This window comes from Oncorhynchus masou, chromosome 16, assembly GCF_036934945.1.
Source record: "Oncorhynchus masou masou isolate Uvic2021 chromosome 16, UVic_Omas_1.1, whole genome shotgun sequence".
Taxonomy (NCBI): domain Eukaryota; kingdom Metazoa; phylum Chordata; class Actinopteri; order Salmoniformes; family Salmonidae; genus Oncorhynchus; species Oncorhynchus masou.
In genome coordinates, this window is record NC_088227.1 from 47,411,653 (window position 1) to 47,430,818 (window position 19,166).

The 19,166-nt window shown below is 48.3% G+C and overlaps 1 protein-coding gene across 1 annotated transcript in view; it reads right to left on the bottom strand.

The window, feature by feature from the left end:
• LOC135558022 (chloride intracellular channel protein 5-like) overlaps positions 1–19,166 on the bottom strand; it is a 120,561-nt gene that overhangs the window by 51,684 nt on the left and 49,711 nt on the right. The window lies entirely within an intron of this gene.

Consider the following 19,166-nt stretch of genomic DNA (forward strand, 5'->3'; position numbering starts at 1 on the left):
ACGGACTGACCTGAGGAAGGACTGACCTAACGGACTGACCTGAGGAAGGGCTGACCTAACGGACTGACCTGAGGAAGGACTGACCTAACGGACTGACCTGAGGAAGGACTGACCTAACGGACTGACCTGAGGAAGGACTGACCTGAGGAAGGACTGACCTAACGGACTGACCTGAGGAAGGACTGACCTAACGGACTGACCTGAGGAAGGACTGACCTAACGGACTGACCTGAGGAAGGACTGACCTAACGGACTGACCTGAGGAAGGACTGACAACAGACTGACCTGAGGAAGGACTGACCTAACGGACTGACCTGAGGAAGGACTGACCTAACGGACTGACCTGAGGAAGGACTGACCTAACGGACTGACCTGAGGAAGGACTGACCTGAGGAAGGACTGACCTAACGGACTGACCTGAGGAAGGACTGACAACAGACTGACCTGAGGAAGGACTGACCTAACGGACTGACCTGAGGGGCTGACAAGACTGGCCTGAGGAAGGACTGACCTAACGGACTGACCTGAGGAAGGACTGACCTAACGGACTGACCTGAGGAAGGACTGACCTAACGGACTGACCTGAGGAAGGACTGACCTAACGGACTGACCTGAGGAAGGACTGACCTAACGGACTGACCTGAGGAAGGACTGACCTAACGGACTGACCTGAGGAAGGACTGACCTAACGGACTGACCTGAGGAAGGACTGACCTAACGGACTGACCTGAGGAAGTACTGACCTAACGGACTGACCTGAGGAAGGACTGACCTAACGGACTGACCTGAGGGGCTGACAAGACTGGCCTGAGGAAGGACTGACCTAACGGACTGACCTGAGGAAGGACTGACCTAACGGACTGACCTGAGGAAGGACTGACCTAACGGACTGACCTGAGGAAGAACTGACAACAGACTGACCTGAGGAAGGACTGACAACAGACTGACCTGAGGAAGAACTGACAACAGACTGACCTGAGGAAGGACTGACAACAGACTGACCTGAGGAAGGACTGACAACAGACTGACCTGAGGAAGGACTGACAACAGACTGACCTGAGGAAGGACTGACCTAACGGACTGACCTGAGGAAGGGCTGACCTAACGGACTGACCTGAGGAAGGACTGACCTAACGGACTGACCAGAGGAAGGACTGACCTAACGGACTGACCTGAGGAAGGGTTGTCGACGGACTGACCTGAGGAAGGACTGACCTAACGGACTGACCTGAGGGGCTGACAAGACTGGCCTGAGGAAGGACTGACCTAACGGACTGACCTGAGGAAGGACTGACCTAACGGACTGACCTGAGGAAGGACTGACCTAACGGACTGACCTGAGGAAGGACTGACCTAACGGACTGACCTGAGGAAGGACTGACCTAACGGACTGACCTGAGGAAGGACTGACCTAACGGACTGACCTGAGGAATGACTGACCTAACGGACTGACCTGAGGAAGGACTGACCTAACGGACTGACCTGAGGAATGACTGACCTAACGGACTGACCTGAGGAAGGACTGACCTAACGGACTGACCTGAGGAAGGACTGACCTAACGGACTGACCTGAGGAAGGACTGACCTAACGGACTGACCTGAGGAAGAACTGACAACAGACTGACCTGAGGAAGGACTGACAACAGACTGACCTGAGGAAGGACTGACAACAGACTGACCTGAGGAAGGACTGACAACAGACTGACCTGAGGAAGGACTGACAACAGACTGACCTGAGGAAGGACTGACAACAGACTGACCTGAGGAAGAACTGACAACAGACTGACCTGAGGAAGAACTGACAACAGACTGACCTGAGGAAGGACTGACAACAGACTGACCTGAGGAAGGACTGACAACAGACTGACCTGAGGAAGGACTGACCTAACGGACTGACCTGAGGAAGGACTGACCTAACGGACTGACCTGAGGAAGGACTGACCTAACGGACTGACCTGAGGAAGGACTGACAACAGACTGACCTGAGGAAGGACTGACAACAGACTGACCTGAGGAAGGACTGACCTGAGGAAGGACTGACAACAGACTGACCAGAGGAAGGACTGACAACAGACTGACCAGAGGAAGGACTGACAACAGACTGACCTGAGGAAGAACTGACCTAACGGACTGACCTGAGGAAGGACTGACAACAGAGTGACCAGAGGAAGGACTGACAACAGACTGACCAGAGGAAGGACTGACCTAACGGACTGACCTGAGGAAGGACTGACCTAACGGACTGACCTGAGGGGCTGACAAGACTGGCCTGAGGAAGGACTGACCTAACGGACTGACCTGAGGAAGGGCTGACCTAACGGACTGACCTGAGGAAGGACTGACCTAACGGACTGACCTGAGGAAGGACTGACCTGACGGACTGACCTGAGGAAGAACTGACAACAGACTGACCTGAGGAAGGACTGACCTAACGGACTGACCTGAGGAAGGACTGACCTAACGGACTGACCTGAGGAAGGACTGACCTAACGGACTGACCTAACGGACTGACCTAACGGACTGACCTGAGGAAGGACTGACCTAACGGACTGACCTAACGGACTGACCTGAGGAAGGGTTGACAAGACTGACCTGAGGAAGGACTGACCTAACGGACTGACCTGAGGAAGGACTGACCTAACGGACTGACCTGAGGAAGGACTGACCTAACGGACTGACCTGAGGAAGGGCTGACCTAACGGACTGACCTGAGGAAGGACTGACCTGAGGAAGGACTGACCTAACGGACTGACCTGAGGAAGGACTGACCTAACGGACTGACCTAACGGACTGACCTAACGGACTGACCTAACGGACTGACCTAACGGACTGACCTAACGGACTGACCTAACGGACTGACCTAACGGACTGACCTAACGGACTGACCTGAGGAAGGACTGACCTAACGGACTGACCTAACGGACTGACTGACCTAACGGACTGACCTAACGGACTGACCTAACGGACTGACCTAACGGACTGACCTAACGGACTGACCTAACAGACTGGCCTGAGGAAGGACTGACCTAACGGACTGACCTGAGGAAGGACTGACCTAACGGACTGACCTGAGGAAGGACTGACCTAACGGACTGACCTGAGGAAGGACTGACCTAACGGACTGACCTAACGGACTGACCTAACGGACTGACCTGAGGAAGGACTGACCTAACAGACTGACCTGAGGAAGGACTGACCTAACGGACTGACCTGAGGAAGGACTGACCTGAGGAAGGACTGACCTAACAGACTGACCTGAGGAAGGACTGACCTAACGGACTGACCTAACGGACTGACCTGAGGAAGGGTTGACAAGACTGACCTGAGGAAGGACTGACCTAACGGACTGACCTGAGGAAGGACTGACCTAACGGACTGACCTGAGGAAGGACTGACCTAACGGACTGACCTGAGGAAGGGCTGACCTAACGGACTGACCTGAGGAAGGACTGACCTGAGGAAGGACTGACCTGAGGAAGGACTGACCTAACGGACTGACCTGAGGAAGGACTGACCTAACGGACTGACCTAACGGACTGACCTAACGGACTGACCTAACGGACTGACCTAACGGACTGACCTAACGGACTGACCTGAGGAAGGACTGACCTAACGGACTGACCTAACGGACTGACCTGAGGAAGGACTGACCTAACGGACTGACCTAACGGACTGACCTGAGGAAGGACTGACCTAACGGACTGACCTAACGGACTGACCTAACGGACTGACCTAACGGACTGACCTAACGGACTGACCTAACGGACTGACCTGAGGAAGGACTGACAACAGACTGGCCTGAGGAAGGACTGACCTAACGGACTGACCTGAGGAAGGACTGACCTAACGGACTGACCTGAGGAAGGACTGACCTAACGGACTGACCTGAGGAAGGACTGACCTAACGGACTGACCTGAGGAAGGACTGACCTAACGGACTGACCTAACGGACTGACCTAACGGACTGACCTAACGGACTGACCTAACGGACTGACCTAACGGACTGACCTGAGGAAGGACTGACCTAACAGACTGACCTGAGGAAGGACTGACCTAACAGACTGACCTGAGGAAGGACTGACCTAACAGACTGACCTGAGGAAGGACTGACCTAACGGACTGACCTGAGGAAGGACTGACCTAACGGACTGACCTGAGGAAGGGTTGACAAGACTGGCCTGAGGATGAAGGACTGACAACAGACAAACAGGGTGCAAAGCACAGGATTAAACTCAACTGGAATTGCCTGAGGTTCATTGGAGAGATGACAGTTTGTTCAAATCCAAAACAAATAAGAGGAAGTTGCCCAGGTTTGTTATGGTGCGTGTCCACTACCCACAGTCCCTTGGGGTGAATAAACTCCAGGCTAGTCATGGATTCTCAGAGCAGTGGTTCAGCAGATCTGATAGACTGACCTGCACCAACCTGATATCAGGGCACTGGACTGAACTGACCTGCTACACAGACCTGATACATTGACCTGATGAACCTACTACAACTCTCATCTCCTCTTACCAAAGACACCAGGATGTTTACCATGAGGGTGCCATGGTTTGTTTTGATAGTATCCACTGTCCACTGTACGCTGGGGTGAATAAATTCCAGGTCAATCCCCTTGTCTTAGAAGATAGATTTAGTTGAGGCTAAAGCACTGTGAGCTGTCTAATGTTAAGTAGTATCAGAATCTCTTCACACCTTCATGTGTGAGCCTCCTCTTCCTGACCTTCATGTGTGAGCCTCCCCTTCCTGACCTTCATGTGTGAGCCTCCCCTTCCTGACCTTCATGTGTGAGCCTCCTCTTCCTGACCTTCCCTCTTCCTGAGCTTCATGTGTGAGCCTCCCCTTCACACCTTCATGTGTGAGCCTCCCCTTCCTGACCTTCATGTGTGAGCCTCCCCTTCCTGACCTTTATGTGTGAGCCTCCCCTTCCTGACCTTCATGTGTGAGCCTCCCCTTCCTGACCTTCATGTGTGAGCCTCCCCTTCCTGACCTTCATGTGTGAGACTCCCTTTCCTGACCTTCATGTGTGAGCCTCCCCTTCCTGACCTTCATGTGTGAGCCTCCCCTTCCTGACCTTCATGTGTGAGCCTCCCTTTCCTGACCTTCATGTGTAGGTCCTTTAACATGTGTGATGGGAGTTCGCTTGGATCCTATGAGATGCAGCGCCGGTCCATGTGATGTCTGTCACTCCCTCTATATAGGGCAGGTCCCCCAGGGCAGCATGGGGAACAGATGCAACACGTCTGGTTTTCAGCCTTGGAATCGGTTTTTTACCTTCAGGCTATAGTTCTTAAAACAAGGACCGTGTACAGTGGAGAATAGTCAGTGATGTGTCTGTTGTCCCCTGAGACCTCGTCAGCTGTGTCAGTGATGTGTCTGTTGTCCCCTGAGACCTCGTCAGCTGTGTCAGTGATGTGTCTGTTGTCCCCTGACACCACGTCAGCTGTGTCAGTGATGTGTCTGTTGTCCCCTGACACCACGTCAGCTGTATCAGTGATGTGTCTGTTGTCCCCTGAGACTAGTCTAGTCCTCCAGGTACCCACACCTGCTTCTCTCTGCCTCCTCTGTCCTCTAGTCCTCCAGGTAGCCACACCTGCTTCTCTCTGCCTCCTCTGTCCTCTAGTCCTCCAGGTAGCCACACCTGCTTCTCTCTGCCTCCTCTGTCCTCTAGTCCTCCAGGTACCCACACCTGCTTCTCTCTGCCTCCTCTGTCCTCTAGTCCTCCAGGTAGCCACACCTGCTTCTCTCTGCCTCCTCTGTCCTCTAGTCCTCCAGGTAGCCACACCTGCTTCTCTCTGCCTCCTCTGTCCTCTAGTCCTCCAGGTAGCCACACCTGCTTCTCTCTGCCTCCTCTGTCCTCTAGTCCTCCAGGTAGCCACACCTGCTTCTCTCTGCCTCCTCTGTCCTCTAGTCCTCCAGGTACCCACACCTGCTTCTCTCTGCCTCCTCTGTCCTCTAGTCCTCCAGGTAGCCACACCTGCTTCTCTCTGCCTCCTCTGTCCTCTAGTCCTCCAGGTAGCCACACCTGCTTCTCTCTGCCTCCTCTGTCCTCTAGTCCTCAGGTAGCCACACCTGCTTCTCTCTGCCTCCTCTGTCCTCTAGTCCTCCAGGTACCCACACCTGCTTCTCTCTGCCTCCTCTGTCCTCTAGTCCTCCAGGTACCCACACCTGCTTCTCTCTGCCTCCTCTGTCCTCTAGTCCTCCAGGTACCCACACCTGCTTCTCTCTGCCTCCTCTGTCCTCTAGTCCTCCAGGTAGCCACACCTGCTTCTCTCTGCCTCCTCTGTCCTCTAGTCCTCCAGGTAGCCACACCTGCTTCTCTCTGCCTCCTCTGTCCTCTAGTCCTCCAGGTAGCCACACCTGCTTCTCTCTGCCTCCTCTGTCCTCTAGTCCTCCAGGTAGCCACACCTGCTTCTCTCTGCCTCCTCTGTCCTCTAGTCCTCCAGGTAGCCACACCTGCTTCTCTCTGCCTACTCTGTCCTCTAGTCCTCCAGGTAGCCACACCTGCTTCTCTCTGCCTCCTCTGTCCTCTAGTCCTCCAGGTAGCCACACCTGCTTCTCTCTGCCTCCTCTGTCCTCTAGTCCTCCAGGTAGCCACACCTGCTTCTCTCTGCCTCCTCTGTCCTCTAGTCCTCCAGGTACCCACACCTGCTTCTCTCTGCCTCCTCTGTCCTCTAGTCCTCCAGGTACCCACACCTGCTTCTCTCTGCCTCCTCTGTCCTCTAGTCCTCCAGGTACCCACACCTGCTTCTCTCTGCCTCCTCTGTCCTCTAGTCCTCCAGGTACCCACACCTGCTTCTCTCTGCCTCCTCTGTCCTCTAGTCCTCCAGGTAGCCACACCTGCTTCTCTCTGCCTCCTCTGTCCTCTAGTCCTCCAGGTAGCCACACCTGCTTCTCTCTGCCTCCTCTGTCCTCTAGTCCTCCAGGTAGCCACACCTGCTTCTCTCTGCCTCCTCTGTCCTCTAGTCCTCCAGGTAGCCACACCTGCTTCTCTCTGCCTCCTCTGTCCTCTAGTCCTCCAGGTAGCCACACCTGCTTCTCTCTGCCTCCTCTGTCCTCTAGTCCTCCAGGTAGCCACACCTGCTTCTCTCTGCCTCCCCTGTTGGAGAACTCAACAGCAGATATCATGTGGCTGATATCAGGACCTGTATTCACTTAGTATCTCAGTAACTGATCCAGGACCAGCCCCCCTCCCCTATGATTCACTGTGATTTAAAAGCCCAAACTGATCCTGGATACTTTATGCATACGGTCCAGAACCAGGAAGGATACAGTTGGACGTTAGTGTGTACCGAGGACATACGGTGGATAAGGTAGGATAGTGTGTATGAGGTGGGATAGTGTGTATGAGGTGGGATAGTGTGTATGAGGTGGGATAGTGTGTATGAGGTAGGATAGTGTGTATGAGGTGGGATAGTGTGTATGAGGATATACAGTGGATAAGGTAGGATAGTGTGTATGAGGTAGGATAGTGTGTATGAGGTAGGATAGTGTGTATGAGGTGGGATAGTGTGTATGAGGTGGGATAGTGTGTATAAGGTGGGATAGTGTGGATAAGGTGGGATAGTGTGGATAAGGTGGGATAGTGTGGATAAGGTGGGATAGTGTGGATAAGGTGGGATAGTGTGGATAAGGTAGGATAGTGTGTATAAGGTGGGATAGTGTGTATGAGGTAGGATAGTGTGTATGAGGTGGGATAGTGTGTATGAGGATATACAGTGGATAAGGTAGGATAGTGTGTATGAGGTAGGATAGTGTGTATGAGGTAGGATAGTGTGTATGAGGTGGGATAGTGTGTATGAGGTAGGATAGTGTGTATGAGGTGGGATAGTGTGTATGAGGATATACAGTGGATAAGGTAGGATAGTGTGTATGAGGTAGGATAGTGTGTATGAGGTGGGATAGTGTGTATAAGGTAGGATAGTGTGTATAAGGTGGGATAGTGTGTATAAGGTGGGATAGTGTGGATAAGGTGGGATAGTGTGGATAAGGTGGGATAGTGTGTATAAGGTGGGATAGTGTGTATAAGGTGGGATAGTGTGTATAAGGTGGGATAGTGTGGATAAGGTGGGATAGTGTGGATAAGGTAGGATAGTGTGTATGAGGTGGGATAGTGTGTATGAGGTAGGATAGTGTGTATAAGGTGGGATAGTGTGTATAAGGTGGGATAGTGTGTATAAGGTGGGATAGTGTGTATAAGGTGGGATAGTGTGGATAAGGTAGGATAGTGTGGATAAGGTGGGATAGTGTGTATGAGGTAGGATAGTGTGTATAAGGTAGGATACAGTGGATAAGGTGGGATAGTGTGTATAAGGTGGGATAGTGTGTATAAGTTGGGATAGTGTGTATGAGGTGGGATAGTGTGTATGAGGTGGGATAGTGTTTATGAGGTAGGATAGTGTGTATAAGGTGGGATAGTGTGTATGAGGTAGGATATTGTGTATGAGGTAGGATAGTGTGTATGAGGTGGGATAGTGTGTATGAGGTGGGATAGTGTTTATGAGGTAGGATAGTGTGTATAAGGTGGGATAGTGTGTATGAGGTAGGATAGTGTGTATGAGGTAGGATAGTGTGTATAAGGTGGGATAGTGTTTATGAGGTAGGATAGTGTGTATAAGGTGGGATAGTGTGTATGAGGTAGGATAGTGTGTATGAGGTAGGATAGTGTGTATAAGGTGGGATAGTGTGTATAAGGTAGGATAGTGTGGATAAGGTGGGATAGTGTGGATAAGGTAGGATAGTGTGTATGAGGTGGGATAGTGTGTATGAGGTGGGATAGTGTGTATAAGGTGGGATAGTGTGTATGAGGATATACAGTGGATAAGGTAGGATAGTGTGTATGAGGTAGGATAGTGTGTATGAGGTGGGATAGTGTGTATGAGGTAGGATAGTGTGTATGAGGTGGGATAGTGTGTATGAGGTAGGATAGTGTGTATGAGGATATACAGTGGATAAGGTAGGATAGTGTGTATGAGGTAGGATAGTGTGTATGAGGTGGGATAGTGTGTATGAGGTAGGATAGTGTGTATGAGGATATACAGTGGATAAGGTAGGATAGTGTGTATAAGGTGGGATAGTGTGTATAAGGAGGATAGTGTGTATGAGGTAGGATAGTGTGTATGAGGTAGGATAGTGTGTATGAGGATATACAGTGGATAAGGTAGGATAGTGTGTATACGGTGGGATAGTGTGTATAAGGTAGGATAGTGTGTATGAGGTAGGATAGTGTGTATGAGGTGGGATAGTGTGTATGAGGATATACAGTGGATAAGGTAGGATAGTGTGTATAAGGTGGGATAGTGTGTATAAGGTAGGATAGTGTGTATGAGGTAGGATAGTGTGTATGAGGTGGGATAGTGTGTATGAGGTAGGATAATGTGTATAAGGTAGGATAGTGTGTATAAGGTAGGATATTGTGTATAAGGTGGGATAGTGTGTATAAGGTGGGATAGTGTGTATAAGGTAGGATAGTGTGTATTAGGTAGGATAGTGTGTATAAGGTAGGATAGAGTGTGTGAGGATATATAGTGGATAAGGTAAATTAGTGTGTACGAGGATATACAGTGGATAAGGTAGGATAGTGTGTATACGGTGGGATAGTGTGTATAAGGTAGGATAGTGTGTATGAGGTGGGATAGTGTGTATAAGGAAGGATAGTGTGTATGAGGTGGGATAGTGTGTATACGGTGGGATAGTGTGTATACGGTGGGATAGTGTGTATACGGTGGGATAGTGTGTATGAGGTGGGATAGTGTGCATAAGGTAGGATAGTGTGTATACGGTGGGATAGTGTGTATAAGGTGGGATAGTGTGTATGAGGTAGGATAGTGTGTATGAGGTAGGATAGTGTGTATGAGGATATACAGTGGATAAGGTAGGATAGTGTGTATAAGGTGGGATAGTGTGTATAAGGTAGGATAGTGTGTATGAGGTAGGATAGTGTGTATGAGGTGGGATAGTGTGTATGAGGTAGGATAGTGTGTATGAGGTAGGATAGTGTGTATGAGGATATACAGTGGATAAGGTAGGATAGTGTGTATAAGGTGGGATAGTGTGTATAAGGTAGGATAGTGTGTATGAGGTAGGATAGTGTGTATGAGGTAGGATAGTGTGTATAAGGTGGGATAGTGTGTATAAGGTGGGATAGTGTGTATAAGGTAGGATAGTGTGTATAAGGTAGGATAGTGTGTATAAGGTATATTAGTGTGTACGAGGATATACAGTGGATAAGGTAGGAGAGTGTGTATAAGGTAGGATAGTGTGTATAAGGTAGGATAGTGTGTATGAGGTAGGATAGTGTGTATAAGGTAGGATAGTGTGTATGAGGATATATAGTGGATAAGGTAGGATAGTGTGTATGAGGATATACAGTGGATAAGGAAGGAGAGTGTGTATGAGGTGGGATAGTGTGTATAAGGTAGGATAGTGTGTATAAGGTAGGATAGTGTGTATAAGGTGGGATAGTGTGTATGAGGTTGGATAGTGTGTATAAGGTGGGATAGTGTGTATAAGGTGGGATAGTGTGTATGAGGTAGGATAGTGTGTATGAGGTAGGATAGTGTGTATAAGGTAGGATAGTGTGTATAAGGTGGGATAGTGTGTATGAGGTAGGATAGTGTGTATAAGGTAGGATAGTGTGTATGAGGTAGGATAGTGTTTATGAGGTAGGATAGTGTGTATACGGTGGGATAGTGTGTATGAGGTAGGATAGTGTGTATAAGGTAGGATAGTGTGTATAACTGGGATAGTGTGTATAAGGTAGGATAGTGTGTATGAGGTAGGATAGTGTGTATGAGGTAGGATAGTGTGTATAAGGTAGGATAGTGTGTATGAGGTAGGATAGTGTGTATGAGGTAGGATAGTGTGTATGAGGTAGGATAGTGTGTATAAGGTAGGATAGTGTGTATAAGGTAGGGTAGTGTGTATAAGGTATGATGGTGTGTATAAGGTAGGATAGTGTGTATAAGGTAGGATAGTGTGTATGAGGTAGGATAGTGTGTATGAGGTAGGATAGTGTGTATGAGGTAGGATAGTGTGGATAAGGTATGATGGTGTGTATAAGGTAGGATAGTGTGCATAAGGTAGGGTAGTGTGTATGAGGTAGGATAGTGTGTATGAGGTAGGATAGTGTGTATAAGGTAGGATAGTGTGTATGAGGTAGGATAGTGTGTATGAGGTAGGATAGTGTGTATAAGGTAGGATAGTGTGTATAAGGTAGGATAGTGTGGATAAGGTATGATGGTGTGTATAAGGTATGATGGTGTGTATAAGGTAGGATAGTGTGTATAAGGTAGGATAGTGTGTATAAGGTAGGATAGTGTGTATAAGGTAGGATAGTGTGTTTAAGGTAGGATAGTGTGTTTAAGGTAGGATAGTGTTTGATACGGTAGGATAGTGTGTATAAGGTAGGATAGTGTGTATAAGGTAGGATAGTGTGGATAAGGTAGGATAGTGTGTATAAGGTAGGATAGTGTGGATAAGGTAGGATAGTGTGTATAAGGTATGATGGTGTGTATAAGGTAGGATAGTGTGTATAAGGTAGGATAGTGTTTGATAAGGTAGGATAGTGTGTATAAGGTAGGATAGTGTGTATGAGGATATACAGTGGATAAGGTAGGAGAGTGTGTACCGCTATAGCCATAGGGCAGGTTGGAGAAGGCTGTTTTACTCTGCCAGCAACACCTAGAGTATTGTTGTCTCCTGGGTCGACCTCAGCAGAACCTGTTGCTGTTGAAACTCTAACCGTATTATTACAACACACACTGTCCACTACTGCACTACAGAACACACACACTGTCCACTACTGCACTACAGAACACACACACACACTGTCCACTACTGCACTACAGAACACACACACACACTGTCCACTACTACACTACAGAACACACACACTGTCCACTACAGCACTACAGAACACACACACACTGTCCACTACTACACTACAGAACACACACACTGTCCACTACAGCACTACAGAACACGCACACACACTGTCCACTACTGCACTACAGAACACACACACACTGTCCACTACTGCACTACAGAACACACACACTGTCCACTACTGCACTACAGAACACACACACTGTCCACTACTGCACTACAGAACACACACACTGTCCACTACTGCACTACAGAACACACACACTGTCCACTACTGCACTACAGAACACACACACACACTGTCCACTACTGCACTACAGAACACACACACTGTCCTCTACAGAACACACACACTGTCCACTACTGCACTACAGAACACACACACACTGTCCACTACTGCACTACAGAACACACACACTGTCCACTACTGCACTACAGAACACACACACACACTGTCCACTGCTGCACTACAGAACACACACACTGTCCACTACTGCACTACAGAACACACACACTGTCCACTACTGCACTACAGAACACACACACACACTGTCCACTACTGCACTACAGAACACACACACACTGTCCACTACTACACTACAGAACACACACACACACACACACACACACTGTCCACTACTGCACTACAGAACACACACACACACTGTCCACTACTACACTACAGAACACACACACACAGTCCACTTCTACACTACAGAACACACACACACACTGTCCACTACTATACTACAGAACACACACACTGTCCACTACTGCACTACAGAACACACACACACTGTCCACTACTGCACTACAGAACACACACACTGTCCACTACTACACTACAGAACACACACACTGTCCACTACTGCACTACAGAACACACACACACTGTCCACTACTACACTACAGAACACACACACACACACATACACAGTCCACTACTACACTACAGAACACACACACACACTGTCCACTACAGAACACACACACACACACAGTCCACTACTACACTACAGAACACACACACACACACTGTCCACTACTACACTACAGAACACACACACACACTGTCCACTACTACACTACAGAACACACACACACACACACACACAGTCCACTACTACACTACAGAACACACACACACACTGTCCACTACAGAACACACACACACACACACAGTCCACTACTACACTACAGAACACACACACACACACTGTCCACTACTACACTACAGAACACACACACAGTCCACTACTACACTACAGAACACACACACACACTGTCCACTATTACACTACAGAACACACACACTGTCCACTACTGCACTACAGAACACACACACACTGTCCACTATTACACTACAGAACACACACACACAGTCCACTACTACACTACAGAACACACACACACACTGTCCACTACTATACTACAGAACACACACACTGTCCACTACTGCACTACAGAACACACACACACTGTCCACTACTGCACTACAGAACACACACACACACTGTCCACTACTACACTACAGAACACACACACTGTCCACTACTACACTACAGAACACACACACTGTCCACTACTGCACTACAGAACACACACACTGTCCACTACTGCACTACAGAACACACACACACTGTCCACTACTACACTACAGAACACACACACACACACATACACAGTCCACTACTACACTACAGAACACACACACACACTGTCCACTACAGAACACACACACACACACAGTCCACTACTACACTACAGAACACACACACACTGTCCACTACTACACTACAGAACACACACACACACACACACACAGTCCACTACTACACTACAGAACACACACACACACTGTCCACTATTACACTACAGAACACACACACACTGTCCACTACTGCACTACAGAACACACACACACTGTCCACTATTACACTACAGAACACACACACTGTCCACTACTGCACTACAGAACACACACACACACTGTCCACTACTACACTACAGAACACACACACTGTCCACTACTGCACTACAGAACACACACACACTGTCCACTACTACACACACACACACTGTCCACTACTACACTACAGAACACACACACACACAGTCCACTACTACACTACAGAACACACACGCACACTGTCCACTACTACACTACAGAACACACACACACGCTGTCCACTACTACACTACAGAACACACACACACACACACACACACACACACACACACTGTACACTACTACACTACAGAACACACACACACACACACACACTGTACACTACTACACTACAGAACACACACACACTGCCCACTACTACACTACAGAACACACACACACACACACACACACACAGTCCACTACTACACTACAGAACACACACACACACACACTGTCCACTACTACACTACAGAACACACACACACACACTGTCCACTACTACACTACAGAACACCCACACACACACATACACAGTCCACTACTACACTACAGAACACACACACACACACACACACACACTGTCCACTATTACACTACAGAACACACTGTCCACTACTACACTACAGAACACACACACACTGCCCACTACTACACTACAGAACACACACACACTGCCCACTACTACACTACAGAACACACACACACACACACAGACCACTACTACACTACAGAACACACACACACACACTGTCCACTACTACACTACAGAACACACACACACACACTGTCCACTACTACACTACAGAACACCCACACACACACATACACAGTCCACTACTACACTACAGAACACACACACACACACACACTGTCCACTATTACACTACAGAACACACTGTCCACTACTACACTACAGAACACACACACACACACTGTCCACTATTACACTACAGAACACACACACACACACACACACACACACACTGTCCTCTACTACACTACAGAACACACACACACTGTCCACTACTCCACTCCAGAACACACACACACACACACACACACACTGTCCTCTACTACACTACAGAACACACACACACACACTGTCCTCTACTACACTACAGAACACACACACACACTGTCCTCTACCACACTGCAGAACACACACACTGTCCTCTACTACACTACAGAACACACACACACTGCCCTCTACTACACTACAGAACACACACACACACAGTCCACTACTACACTACAGAACACACACACACACTGTCCTCTACTACACTACAGAACACACACACACACTGTCCTCTACTACACTACAGAACACACACACACACTGTCCTCTACTACACTACAGAACACACACACACACTGTCCTCTACTACACTACAGAACACACACACACACTGTCCTCTACTACACTACAGAACACACACACACACTGTCCTCTACTACACTACATAACACACACACACTGTCCACTACTACACTACAGAACACACACACACACAGTCCACTACTACACTACAGAACACACACACACACACACTGTCCACTACTACACTACAGAACACACACACACTGTCCACTACTACACTACAGAACACACACACACACACTGTCCACTACTACACTACAGAACACACACACACACACTGTCCACTACTACACTACAGAACACACACACACACACTGTCCACTACTACACTACAGAACACACACACACACACACTGTCCACTACTACACTACAGAACACACACACACTGTCCACTACTACACTACAGAACACACACACACTGTCCACTACTACACTACAGAACACACACACACACTGTCCACTACTGCACTACAGAACACACACACACACTGTCCACTACTGCACTACAGAACACACACACACACTGTCCACTACTGCACTACAGAACACACACACACACTGTCCACTACTGCACTACAGAACACACACACACTGTCCACTACTACACTACAGAACACACACACTGTCCACTACTACACTACAGAACACACACACACACACACACTGTCCACTACTGCACTACAGAACACCCACACACACTGTCCACTACTACACTACAGAACACACACACACACTGTCCACTACTGCACTACAGAACACACACACACACTGTCCTCTACTACACTACAGAACACACACACACACACACTGTCCACTACTACACTACAGAACACACACACACACACTGTCCACTACTACACTACAGAACACATATGCAACATATACTTTCCACACAACACTGACGGTGCAATACAACTCTGACCCTAAATCAGAAATCTTAAATTTGCTAAAAAGAATTTATATATATAGTTTAAAAAACGTATATCATGTTATCTCTAAAACTGAATTTTGTGCGTGAAACATGGACCAAACACACACCTTTCACACACTGTCCACTACTACACTACACACACCTGTCACACACATCTTACCTTGACAAAAAGCTCTATCTCAGGGTCTCTGTCTTCTCCGTTTGGTGAGGTCATGTCTGTCTTTCTGACAGGCTGTCTGTCTGTCCTTCGAGTTTACTGTCCCCTTACGTTGCAGTAAGAGCCAAATCTGCACGTCTTCAAAATCAAGTCCCATGCACAGTCCTGAAGCCTACATCCTCCTGTCTGTTCTGATGACAGAGCTCATTGTGACTGCTCTCCTGGTCCTGGCTCAGTCCTTAGGTTAGGATGCTTTGTTCTGTACGGCTCCGCAGCTCTCCCTTCCTCCTGTTTCCTCCAGGCTCCAACAATGTTGTCAGGAAGGATGTGAAACAGGTAACAGGTAGTAACAGCTGTAGACCAGGTGTGACTTTGATTTGGCCCTAGCTACAGCTGAGTGATGAGAAGCAGATAGCTCTGACTGACACACAGAGAGAGAGAGGGAGGGGAACAGAACAGGTGGCAGACTATAGCAAGGGGGCGGAGCTCTGTACCCCTCACTCGTTCCATCTCTCTCGCTCTCTCTCCATCTCACTTCACCAACTCTTCCTCACCTCTTGCACACTTCACCCTCCTCTCTTTCTCTCCTCCCTCCCTCCCTCCCTCTCATCTCCCTTCCTCCATCGCTCTCATCTCCCCCTCAGCATCACTGAAAACTCACTACTTTCATCAGTGAAATCAGGTCAGGTACAGCGCCTCCTCTCTGAAGGCTGTGTGGTCACTTGTTCAATGATCTTTGCATGACATTCTAGTCACAAACATAAACCGGTGTTAGATAAATAAGCTGCATCTCCTGCTCTTTTGATTCAGTCCTTAATATAGAAGTATTAAAATCTTCTCTGACTTCTATAAATCTGAATGACACCCTTCAACCTAGTCTGAAATCTTACCCTTCAACCTAGTCTGAAATCACACCCTTCAACCTAGTCTGAAATCACACCCTTCAACCTAGTCTGAAATCACACCCTTCAACCTAGTCCCAAATCACACCCTTCAACCTAGTCTGAAATCACACCCTTCAACAGAGTCTGAAATCATACCCTTCAACCTAGTCCCAAATCACACCCTTCAACCTAGTCTGAAATCACACCCTTCAACCTAGTCTGAAATCACACCCTTCAAACCATTCTGAAATCACACCCTTCAACCTAGTCCCAAATCACACCCTTCAAACTTGTCTGAAATCACACCCTTCAACCTAGTCCCAAATCACACCCTTCAACAGAGTCTGAAATCACACCCTTCAAACCATTCTGAAATCACACCCTTCAACCTAGTCCCAAATCACACCCTTCAAACTTGTCTGAAATCACACCCTTCAACCTAGTCCCAAATCACACCCTTCAACCTAGTCTGAAATCACACCCTTCAACCTAGTCCCAAATCACACCCTTCAACCTAGTCTGAAATCACACCCTTCAACCTAGTCTGAAATCACACCCTTCAACCTAGTCCCAAATCACACCCTTCAACCTAGTCCCAAATCACACCCTTCAACCTCCAAATCTTAGAATTCTAAATAAATAACCCCTTAGAGTAACTATAATCTCGTAGATAAACAGGTGAACACTCCCCCCAGCAGCAGAGAGAGAGAGAGAGAGAATCATGTATATTTAATGTGTGTTCACAGTTCTGCCTGGCAGGCTAACTAGCACAGCTTATATCTGATCTGACAGAGAGGAATCCTGTTACATTATTCATGCTTGGATTTGGTTTTAGCTGCTGGGGACTCTAACCCTAGGGCCTCGGTTTCTGCTCAATGGGGACTCTAACCCTGGGGCCTCGGTTTCTGCTCAATGGGGACTCTAACCCTGGGGCCTCGGTTTCTGCTCAATGGGGACTCTAACCCAGGTGCCTCGGTTTCTACTGCATGGGCACTCTAACCCAGGGGCCTCGGTTTCTGCTGTTAGGGACTCGAACCTTGGTTTCTGCTGCATGGGACTCTAACCCCATGGTCTGGGTTTCTGCTGCTTGGGGAATCTAACCCTGGGGCCTCAATGTGTCTGTTGGTGAGGACTCTAACCCTGGGGCCTTAAGGTGTCTGCTGGTGAGGACTCTAACCCTGGGGCCTCAAGGTTTCTGTAAATGACCAATATAGGTAGAAAGATCTAGAGTATGTGAACAACAACAACTGCTCTGACTGTAAGGGATGATAATGTCCTCTACATAAGTACCTCCCACCCTATTACCGCTTCATCCCTGAATATGTGAAATATTTATTCACAGGTATAATTACTACCTTTCATCACACAGGTCTCTATACTGATGGAAGGCTTGGTTGGATTAACCCTGGAGAAAGAGACAACACCCCCCTCTAGTGGATGACTGACACACTGCTCTTCAGAGTGAACAAGGGCACATGCCAAGGGCTACATTGCATAGCAACGGTTTTATGAGCTCCTGATTAATTATGCATTTTTTTAATATCATAACTTTTTTCTACATAGAGCTTTTCTACATAGAGCTTTTTCCTACCTCGCCAGATCAACCCAATGCTACCTACCTCACCAGGTCAACCCAATGCTACCTACCTCACCAGGTCAACCCAATGCTACCTACCTCACCAGGTCAACCCAATGCTACCTACCTCACCAGGTCAACCCAATGCTACCTACATCACCAGGTCAACCCAATGCTACCTACCTAGCCAGATCAACCCAATGCTACCTACCTATCCAGATCAACCCAATGCTACCTACCTAGCCAGATCAACCCAATGCTACCTACATCACCAGGTCAACCCAATGCTACCTACCTAGCCAGGTCAACCCAATTCTACCTACCTAGCCAGGTCAACCCAATGCTACCTACCTAGCCAGATCAACCCAATGCTACCTACATCACCAGGTCAACCCAATG